Genomic DNA, 12,217 nt, shown 5'->3' on the forward strand with positions numbered 1-12,217 from the left:
CTTAGATTTTTATTGATGCAAAATGGCAAATTTGAGCATAGTTTAAGTTATAAAAATCTTAGAATCTTTAAAACCTGAAGTCTGTAACAAAACTACAGTGTAGATTACCATGACTTGCTTTAAAACATTAGACACTCTCTCGTTGTCGATATTGAAGGGACCGTCGAGAGCGAGAGGTATCAAATTATACTTAGAACAAAAAAATCAAAGCATGCTACTTGAAGGGACTGACAAAAAATTTACAGCCTGAGCAATGTTGAGAAGATCGACTGCAGTAAAATGCGACAATTTCAATTTAATCTTTTTTGCAGTTTCCTAATTCAAAGTACATACATATCAGAAATCACTCATTCGATTCCGATCAAACCCTCTTGAATCGTCAGCGAGCTATCTTGAGTCGAAAGCAATCAGCGATTCGCTCAGAGAGATTTTCTTTAGAGAAAAATGTTTATTTTTACTATCATTTCTCTCAACTCTCGGTTTAGGGGTAGCTTTTGATCGTTGAAGTTTGAATGGGGACCATCCATAAACCACGTGGACACTTTTTTGGAAATCTCAACCCATTGTCCCCCCATTGTCCATACAAAAATATAAAATAATATAAATATATTTTTTGTATGGATCGTGGACAGTTGCAATACCCCCCCCCCCTATCCCCCCCTAAGGTGTTTACGTGGTTTATGGATGGTCCCATGGTAAAATTCGAAAAAATGTATGGGGGAAAACATCGCTTCAGAATTGAGTGTGTGAGATACTTGTAGGAAATTCAATTCCCTATAATTTTGTCGAAGGGTGCAAAACGCTTCGAATTAGAATGAAAAATCAAAGTCGCTTGAGTCGGGGTTCGATCCCCCGTCCTTTGAATTGGTATGCAAAAATGCTAACCACTTGGTGAGCTATGACTGGAATTAGGAATACTGTTACTATCAACTATATACGCGCTGGGTCCTTGTCCATTTGACAAGGGTTCGGAAGTTCTAAATAACGTTTGAATCCGATTAATACAAACGTTCTTCAGGGCTGGGCTTGTCGATAAAGCTGAAATACCTCGCGCTCGGCTAGCCAGCGTAGAAATGGGTCACCGAAGCTCGGCAGAGCTAACACCTTCCAGATGCCTATGCGAGTTATTTGCATGTATAGAATGTAGATCTAAAAATACATGGAAACAACTCAATTTGTAAGAAGCGACCGCGTGGTCCCGTTTGGTTGGTTGCACACACACCACACACACACACACATAATTTTTCTACAAATCTGGAGTTTTTTTTTTGAAAAGGCGCAATTAATCAAATTTCCAATTTTTGCTTTTTGGGTGTTTTTGAAACCGCCTTGAGTCAGGGGTATTAAAAAACACTCAAAAAGCAAAAACTGGAAATTTGCTTTATTGGTCCTTTTCAAAAAAAAACTCCAGAAATTGATTTTTTTCACTCCAACTGGGAACCCCTAGGTCTATCCACGACCGTTTCCAATGACCGTGAGATGCCAGAAAATACAGCTACGAGCTAAATCCACAATAATGTCAAAAATATAAACAATGACTTTTATACCCCGCCATTTTACATGGAGGATTTTCTGTTTCTGAAAATTCTGTTTTCTTTTGAAACGGAAGTGATTTTTCGTAGTTCAGGTTTGATTGAGCAGGAAACAAGTGGTGAAATTCTAGAATTTTAAATCCTGGAATGAAAAGGCTTCGATAGCAATAATTTAGTGCGAAGTCCAAGTTAGTGGGAATTGCGCAACATATTATTGCTATTTTTTCCGTTGTTTAGAACCAATTATAAAAAAATATGTTTGAACCTTTTGAAACACAATCAATTTATTTAAAAAAAGGGTTTTTTTTTGTGTTTTAGGCTATGGAGATTGATTTTTCAAAAGTTTCGGCCTAACGTGAAACAAATCAAAATTTTATAATTTAGAAAGGTATAAAAGTTTCTTAAATATGATGAAAATACAATATTTTAGTATGCTTGAAGTTATTTTAATTGATAATTGAAAGTTTTTTACTTCTTGTTTGTACCTTTTGAATATTAGTTTCCTTTCAAAGAGTTTCCATTGCGTAAAATTGTTCAAAAACCCCGATTTCTGTAAATAGTATCCTATTGTTGTAAATATGTATTTCTAATATATAGTAAAAAAAAAGTAAATCTTTCCCAGTTCCTGAGGGGAACACCCTTGAAGAGTATCGGGGCCGGCATTTACAAAGCGGATTCAGTGGCAGTTTCATTCTCAACTTAATGTTAACATGTTAAGGTTAATGTTAACATTCCATAGGTCGCCTCCCTAAGGTGTCGTGATAAGGTCCAGTTTGTGACGATACACTACCTTCCCTTTACTAAGCAATCGATTCCAGAAGGGAAAAGATCACCAGTTGTGTTGGTCCGAGCCGGGATTTGAACCCCGATCTACCGCTTACGAGGCGGAAGCGTTACCACTGGGCTACGTGGCTCGGTCCTAATATATACTTTCTAAAATTTTCATCTCAATATTTCATAATTATAGCAATCCAGAGACTATTTATTATTCTTTTTTGCAACACTCAGTAATTTGTCAAACTTATAGAACATCTCTCTTGAAACTAGATGTTCATTTCTGGATTTTTTTTAAAAAAGGTCCAATAAACGAAATGTTTCAGTTTTTGCTTTTTGGGTGTTTTTGAAACCGCCTTGAGTCAGGGGTATTAAAAAACACCCAAAAAGCAAAAAACTGAAAATTTGGTTTATCGGACCTTTTCAAAAAAAACTCCAGATTTACAAAATCAAAAACTAGTTCATGCAAATGGAATTTATTTTACATGTCTTTACCCAAAATTTAAACCAATTTGGTAGAAGCACTGAAGAGTTGCGATGGAATCTTTTTCAAACTTCTTATTTAAGCACTTTTTCATAACCCTTTGTACAAAACATTGAAATCTGAAGTCTTTTGAACAATTTTGACTATTTGTTTCATCAGTTATTTGTTTTTGAGCAGAAAAATAGCCATTTGAAAAAAAAAGTTTTTTTGCCTTGTAATGGACCCCCTTTTCCTATAGTGGACCCGGGTCCATAATAGGGTGGGTACGTTTTTCAAAAAGTTCTCGGATCAAGTTTTAGTATGGTTCCCCTTGTAGGGCATGCCCATAGGGACTTTCATGCCAAATATCAGCTCATTTGGTTGTAAACTGGCTGCGCGCATCAGGGTTAAAGTTTACATGGGAATTACTATGGGAAAATTGGACTTTTTGTTCAAGCGCTCCTACAGGTCTGGGAAAATAACGCGCCAACTTCTGGTATGGTCAGGCCTATGGGGAATGGTCTGGAGAACAATTTCCCGAAGAGAGCATAAGGATTCGTTGTCCCTAGACCTGGCGCATCGGCAAACAATCCGATGTCGCCGGAATCAACGGTTTTCCCTGAAAAAGCATCCAATTTTCCTTAGCATGCTATGAAAGCTTGATGCACACCGCGACGCCATAGTCAGGTAGCTACCACGTGGGTGAGAAACGGCTGGAATATTCAATTGCAAACTTTCTTTTAACTTGAAAATGATCATTGCGAGCAATCCTGATATTATTCAGTCGAATTCTGAATCTTTGCATATCAAATTTGTATTTTTTTGCAAATTTTTCATCCACGTGGTAGCTGCCTGACGTATGGCGTCGCGGTGTGCATCAAGCTTTCATAGCATGCTAAGGAAAATTTGATGCTTTTTCAGGGAAAACCGTTGATTCCGGAGACATCGGATTGTTTGCCGATGCGCCAGGTCTAGGGACAACGAATCCATTTGCTCTCTTCGGGAAATTGTTCTCCAGACCATTCCCCATAGGCCTGACCATACCAGAAGTTGGCGCGTTATTTTCCCAGACCTGTAGGAGCGTTTGAACAAAAAGTCCAATTTTCCCATAGTAATTCCCATGTAAACTTTAACCCTGATGCGCGCAGCCAATTTACAACCAAATGAGCTGATATTTGGCATGAAAGTCCCTATGGGCATGCCCTACAAAGGGAACCATACTAAAACTTGATCCGAGAACTTTTTGAAAAACGTACCCACCCTAGTCCATAATCCGATTGTGGACCCGGGTCCACTATAGGCAAACTGTTATTTTTATACCAAATTTAACCCATATTTGATGTTTTGATGCATGGTGTAGGTCTAATGATAGATATAATGAATAAAAGATGGAATTTGCTCACTTTTCATTATAAACAAATATGTTTTGTTAACAAATTTGGCTTTAAACAACAAAAAACCTAACAGACATTTAAAAACATTTATTTCCGAAAAAGATCAGAGAAAACGTTTCAAAAACCACTATAAACATAAAAATAATTAAAAAAAGTAATCTTGATGCAATTTTTTCCATATTAATTACATAAATGGTTGAACGAAACTAAATAATAGATTTGTTTACAGTTGCTGATAAAATCACGCGTGTTTATTTAGAAAAAAATGTGTTGTTATTGATTTATTATAATAAAATATCATTTCAAACTGCATTTATGATGCTTCAGTTAAGTACAATCAACTATAGTTTTGATTAATTATAAATTTTTACGGCTTCAGCATTTTTGGTACTTTTAACATGAAAACAGCTATATTTATACTCATAATTGAAAAAATATGCGTTTAGGTTGATAACAACAAGCATTTATTGTATGTTTTAGAGAAACTTTTGCTTGAATACACAGTTTTCTTCATTTTTGAAGGTTAAATTAACAGGGGTCCACTTTTGGGAAAGTTTGGATTTCGTTGTCCTATATTGGACCCCCCTAATTTTTGCTCGAAAATGGCAGTTCTTCGCTTTATTTTAGTAAAGATCCATAAACTTACATTATTTCGACTTGCTGAAGTTTAATAATCAGTCAAAAAATGATTGGATGGTTAATTTAATCATAAAATATAAATGCAGTTTTGTTGTGAAAATGCTAGTGGCCATGGCTGATTTCAGATGTCGAACTCAAAACACTTATTTTGGCGAAAAGGACAATTCAATGTCAGTCAACATTGTTTTAAATGATGCTGAACATGCCAAATAAAAGATGTGTAGACAACAACACGCTTGAAATTGTGATTTTATTGAATTTTTCATCAAAAACCCTTCAGAGGGTCCACTATAGGAAAGGGGTCCACTAATGGATAACGTACCCTAGTTCTCTAAAATTTATGGTTGAAAAGCTTTCATGCATATTTTTTTTCGTCTTGTTAATATTGCAGCTAACAGGAAAAAAAAGTTTTTTTTTACAACGTGATGGCCAGCATTTGGTTTATATTCATGCACATTAACCCTGTCCAGGTGTGGTTTTTAGTTTTCAATTTACAACCAAATATACAATCAATCACATTTTTAACCAAATGACTTTTGAGTCAAGTGGTCCTTAAACGCAAATAAATAAAATAATAACATTTGAAAATGGGTACATTTTTTATGTCTTCAAAATGTTAAACTTCACCTCAAAGAATATGTAAATTGTGTTCACTAAAAAAATATTTTTACAATTTTAATGTAATAGGTATTATTTAAGTAATTCACGATCAAAGTGCTGATAGGCCGATAATAGAAATAGGCTGAGAAAGGGAGCGTTCTTTTATTACGTAACGCAAAAAATCTGAATTTTGAACCCCCTCCCCCCTTACCGCGTTACGTAATAAAAGAACGCTCCCAAAGGGTTTAGTTCCCCTAAGTTGTCTTTTTTGACGAAGGTGATGTGCATGCTTTTGCATGTGATTTTACCATCGGTTTTTTTTAGGTAAGACAAACATCTTCAAACATATCCGTAGTAACAGTTCAATAGGACGAATATGCGTTTGTAAACAAGCAGTCTATTCCTGTTGCTCAAGTGACAGTTCACGTCAAGTAAGAGGGGGATAGACTGCTTGTTTACAAACGCAGATTCGCCCTATTGAACTGTTACTACGGATATTTAAACTATTTTTACAGTGAGTTTTAACAAATCCCGCAAAACTTTCTAGAATAAAAGGCATTTTGTTTACTTCAACTCTCCGGTGTAACATTCTCCACCTAGAACAATCGCATCATCCACCAAAACTATTCACCGCATAATTAATGTGGAATTTTCTTCCCATCAACATTTGCGCAACCTCGTAGTATATGACGGCCTCCATTGTTGTTGCTGCTGTTCGATACGATTTTTTGTTGCTTGTCGATTGGACCGCTCGATACCGGCCGCGCGCAACAACTCTACACACTCCAAACTCTTTAAAATTCAAATTGCCTTGCCGTGCCGACTTCCTACCTCAACCGATTTCGTCAGCCCGACCCGCGGTGTTGCCTTGCTGCGTTGCGTTGAGTTCGGTTTGTTGTTTTCCTGAACTCTTCTCGCACTTCGAGTCTCACCCTCTCTCTTTCTTGCTCCAACAACCTCCCGTTAGTCATCGTAGAAGGCCAATTCCCCGCACGAAGCTCTCCGGCGCTTTCCGGCCGTATGATTTTGCCTCCCATCTGGTGGCGGTGGAGACGCATGGTTGTGGGGTTGGTGGTGGTGGTGGTGGGGAAATCATAGTAAACATTGCATAGGAAAACTTGGCGTTGTGGAGCTCATCACATCATCGTGCGCCGTGGTGGTGTTGGTGTAGTAACAGGCCTACTATGTTGGCTGTGGTGGTAGTACTTCACCAATATCTATGCTGTGGCTGGCAATGTTTACGTTTGCGCTTCATCAACCTTTGCACACTTTACGACCGAATCATGAAAATTTGATTTTTGACGGTGACGTCGAGAGTGACTTAAATTATCACTTTCTAACCTCAAAACTTGACCAAAATGTACAACAAAATATGGTCGTCAGGATCGCTCAGTGTTGATCTCGAAGGTTCGCAAGGAAATCACAACCCAAAGTGGGGCCTACCGGCCGCCATGTTGGAAGCAGCCCCCCCACCGAAAGATAGAGGTTATGTTTTCATTTTTTCAGCGCTGCCAACCATCTTTGTTACCTCTTCAGTGTGTTAATGTGTGACTGAAATTTGTTTGATTTTGGTTTAACTTTTACACCCGTCTTTGAAATTCATTCGAAAAATTACTTTCAAAATGTATTTTTTTTAACTTTTGAACTAATAAAACAAAACAACATTTTTATCTGAAGGACGGAGTTCGACGCCGTGATCCAGAGGTTGTTTGTTTTTATAATGTGCCACATCACGCTAAGTGGTGTGTTTTTGCCTGAGCTTTTTTTCTTCTTCTGTTTCCTCGGCTATGTTTTGGTTCAAGCCTCGTACGAAACTAGCCTCTGTTTGACATGGTGGACACGATTGCTGGCGCTGGCCGGTTTTTTTTCAGTTGGTGTATTCAAAATTATGAATCGACGTCCTCGAACGTTCCCATCAAATATGGGTGACACTTATTAAAACTGTACGAACGATAGGGTTACTAAAATAACTAAAAACTAAAAACTAAAAACTAAAAACTAAAAACTAAAAACTAAAAACTAAAAACTAAAAACTAAAAACTAAAAACTAAAAACTAAAAACTAAAAACTAAAAACTAAAAACTAAAAACTAAAAACTAAAAACTAAAAACTAAAAACTAAAAACTAAAAACTAAAAACTAAAACAAAACTAAAAACTAAAAACTAAAAACTAAAAACTAAAAACTAAAAACTAAAAACTAAAAACTAAAAACTAAAAACTAAAAACTAAAAACTAAAAACTAAAAACTAAAAACTAAAAACTAAAAACTAAAAACTAAAAACTAAAAACTAAAAACTAAAAACTAAAAACTAAAAACTAAAAACTAAAAACTAAAAACTAAAAACTAAAAACTAAAAACTAAAAACTAAAAACTAAAAACTAAAAACTAAAACTAAAAACTAAAAACTAAAAACTAAAAACTAAAAACTAAAAACTAAAAACTAAAAACTAAAAACTAAAAACTAAAAACTAAAAACTAAAAACTAAAAACTAAAAACTAAAAACTAAAAACTAAAAACTAAAAACTAAAAACTAAAAACTAAAAACTAAAAACTAAAAACTAAAAACTAAAAAACTAAAAACTAAAAACTAAAAACTAAAAACTAAAAACTAAAAACTAAAAACTAAAAACTAAAAACTAAAAACTAAAAACTAAAAACTAAAAACTAAAAACTAAAAACTAAAAACTAAAAACTAAAACTAAAACTAAAAACTAAAAACTAAAAACTAAAAACTAAAAACTAAAAACTAAAAACTAAAAACTAAAAACTAAAAACTAAAAACTAAAAACTAAAAACTAAAAACTAAAAACTAAAAACTAAAAACTAAAAACTAAAAACTAAAAACTAAAAACTAAAAACTAAAAACTAAAAAACTAAAAACTAAAAACTAAAAACTAAAAACTAAAAACTAAAAACTAAAAACTAAAAACTAAAAACTAAAAACTAAAAACTAAAACTAAAAACTAAAAACTAAAAACTAAAACTAAAAACTAAAAACTCAAAACTAAAAACTAAAAACTAAAAACTAAAAACTAAAAACTAAAAACTAAAAACTAAAAACTAAAAACTAAAAACTAAAAACTAAAAACTAAAAACTAAAAACTAAAAACTAAAAACTAAAAACTAAAAACTAAAAACTAAAAACTAAAAACTAAAAACTAAAAACTAAAAACTAAAAACTAAAAACTAAAAACTAAAAACTAAAAACTAAAAACTAAAAACTAAAAACTAAAAACTAAAAACTAAAAACTAAAAACTAAAAACTAAAAACTAAAAACTAAAAACTAAAAACTAAAAACTAAAAACTAAAAACTAAAAACTAAAAACTAAAAACTAAAAACTAAAAACTAAAAACTAAAAACTAAAAACTAAAAACTAAAAACTAAAAACTAAAAACTAAAAACTAAAAACTAAAAAATAAAAACAAAAAACTAAAAACTAAAAACTAAAAACTAAAAACTAAAAACTACAAAACTAAAAACTAAAAACTAAAAACTAAAAACTAAAAACTAAAAACTAAAAACTAAAAACTAAAAACTAAAAACTAAAAACTAAAAACTAAAAACTAAAAACTAAAAACTAAAAACTAAAAACTAAAAACTAAAAACTAAAAACTAAAAAACTAAAAACTAAAAACTAAAAACTAAAAACTAAAACTAAAAACTAAAAACTAAAAACTAAAAACTAAAAACTAAAAACTAAAAACTAAAAACTAAAAACTAAAAACTAAAAACTAAAAACTAAAAACTAAAAACTAAAAACTAAAAACTAAAAACTAAAAACTAAAAACTAAAAACTAAAAACTAAAAACTAAAAACTAAAAACTAAAAACTAAAAACTAAAAACTAAAAACTAAAAACTAAAAACTAAAAACTAAAAACTAAAAACTAAAAACTAAAAACTAAAAACTAAAAACTAAAACAAAACTAAAAACTAAAAACTAAAAACTAAAAACTAAAAACTAAAAACTAAAAACTAAAAACTAAAAACTAAAAACTAAAACTAAAAACTAAAAACTAAAAACTAAAAACTAAAAACTAAAAACTAAAAACTAAAAACTAAAAACTAAAAACTAAAAACTAAAAACTAAAAACTAAAAACTAAAAACTAAAAACTAAAAACTAAAAACTAAAAACTAAAAACTAAAAACTAAAAACTAAAACTAAAACTAAAAACTAAAAACTAAAAACTAAAAACTAAAAACTAAAAACTAAAAACTAAAAACTAAAAACTAAAAACTAAAAACTAAAAACTAAAAACTAAAAACTAAAAACTAAAAACTAAAAACTAAAAACTAAAAACTAAAAACTAAAACTAAAAACTAAAAACTAAAAACTAAAAACTAAAAACTAAAAACTAAAAACTAAAAACTAAAAACTAAAAACTAAAAACTAAAAACTAAAAACTAAAAACTAAAAACTAAAAACTAAAAACTAAAAACTAAAAACTAAAAACTAAAAACTAAAAACTAAAAACTAAAAACTAAAAACTAAAAACTAAAAACTAAAAACTAAAAACTAAAAACTAAAAACTAAAAACTAAAAACTAAAAACTAAAAACTAAAAACTAAAAACTAAAAACTAAAAACTAAAAACTAAAAACTAAAAACTAAAAACTAAAAACTAAAAACTAAAAACTAACAACTAAAAACTAAAAACTAAAAACTAAAAACTAAAAACTAAAAACTAAAAACTAAAAACTAAAAACTAAAAACTAAAAACTAAAAACTAAAAACTAAAAACTAAAAACTAAAAACTAAAAACTAAAAACTAAAAACTAAAAACTAAAAACTAAAAACTAAAAACTAAAAACTAAAAACTAAAAACTAAAAACTAAAAACTAAAAACTAAATCTAATCTAATCTAATCTAATCAGACCCTAGCGCAGCCAATCTTTCGAAGGGATCCTGGAGAGTGCCTTAGGTTAGATGACGCCTAGCACTCTTCTTGTCATTTATTAACATTTGCAGTGCGCCATTGCATCGGAATGCATTGAAACATCACAAGCGTTAAAGCGGCCAGGCCTACTGCGTAAAGTCGTATCGCAGAGATGACTCGTAATTGGGTTGAGTTTGAGCACTGAGTGTTCGAACAACAACACAATAGGGGGATGGCGTGGCTATTTTTAGACCACGTTTTCCACTTTTTCTCATCGAAACTTTATCGACTTTATTTTGCTGGGCGAGATAGGACGCCGTCTATTTTTAGACGATGACTCAGCACTTTTCCACTCTTGCGCTTAAAAAAACCAGGTGGCAGCACGATCAAAGCACGATTTAACGCCACGTCCCTATTCTGAATCGACAAGGGAGGAAGAAGCGTAGGGACACACCACCATACGCTCCGAGATTTGGTTGTATTCGTTGGGAGCACCATGCTAAGAAGGTTTGGTACTCCGGGACCCTCTGGGATGGGACATTGTATTTCCACGAATGCCCTGGACACTAATTAATTGCCTTGGTTATAGAGCCACAACTCGCTCTCTGTAACAGTATTCCTAATTCCAGTCCACGCTCACCTAGTCGTCATGGCCTAGTGGTTAGCATTTTTGCTTAGCAATCCAAAGGACGGAGGAGCGAACCGCGCCTGGAGCGACTTTTGATTTTTCGTTTATATTCATCGTTTCAGATTTATGTGTTCTTAAAAATCTCGTTTGGAGCAGATGGGAAAAAAAAGCTAAAAACTAAAAACTTAAAACTTAAAACTTAAAACTTAAAACTTAAACTTAAAACTTAAAACTTAAAACTTAAAACTTAAAACTTAAAACTTAAAACTTAAAACTTAAAACTAAAAACTAAAAACTAAAAATGCTTAAGATTATGTTTTCTTACGTGTGATGCAACTTATCAAATTTTTGAACTAATTTAAATCATTTTTTGAGTATAGGGTTTTTAAATGTATTTTGAAAAGGTGCTGAATAGTGGTTTGCAAAACAGCCCCAATTTTGAACTGTCAAAGTGGAACCATTTTACTGCCAAAAGTGGAGAGTATTGTTATCGATCAAAAATTGTTTTTTTTTTGCAAGAATGATTTTTTTGACATTGAAGGCGAGATCGTCATTTTTTTATGTGAGCTCGTGTGTGGAATTCGATTTCAGTGATTTTTTTATAATTATGAATGGAAGTTGTTTATAGAGTCAATGCGGTTGTACCATCCAGAAGCTGTCTTAATTGTTCAATTCCGTTTTCAAACCTACTGATTTAGTGAAAATCTTTTCTGTTTGTTGGATCAGCATGGCTAGAATTAGCGATGATTGTTTGCTGGACCAGGAAGAGCTGCAGGATTGTAAAATAAGCCAAGGTATTTATCTTCGACATCGCAGAATGACACTCTCGTCGCAGTTCTTCGTCACCCGTAAAAATTAAAAAAACCTCTTCTAACCGAACGTAATTTGAAAACACACACAATTTTCCAGCAAGATGATGTAGAAAAGTAGACAAAATAAAACGCATACCAATGATTATAAAACAGTTCATCCCAGTAAAAAAAAAGTCATGATTGTGCTTGAACAGCCTCCTAGTTTGTAGATGTAAACAAAGTGGGATCATTCGAAAATCACGTTACGCATTCTCTCTATTCATCACCCAGGGTATTAGAAATTTCGTATATTTTTTTCAGAATTGAACCCCTTGATTTCATCGGTGAGAAATGGTAATAATATTTTTCCCAGAAATATTTTTGCTGAGGTTAATTGATAGAATTTTGTTTTTCTGTATTGAGACCTCGTAAGTCGATTTAAATATTGATTTTTGTTCGAAAATTCCTTCACAACACTGCTGCCAACCCTGAGAGGCCACCGCACATTCCACGCCA

Source organism: Culex pipiens, chromosome 3 (genome assembly GCF_016801865.2).
Source record: "Culex pipiens pallens isolate TS chromosome 3, TS_CPP_V2, whole genome shotgun sequence".
Taxonomy (NCBI): Eukaryota; Metazoa; Arthropoda; class Insecta; order Diptera; family Culicidae; genus Culex; species Culex pipiens.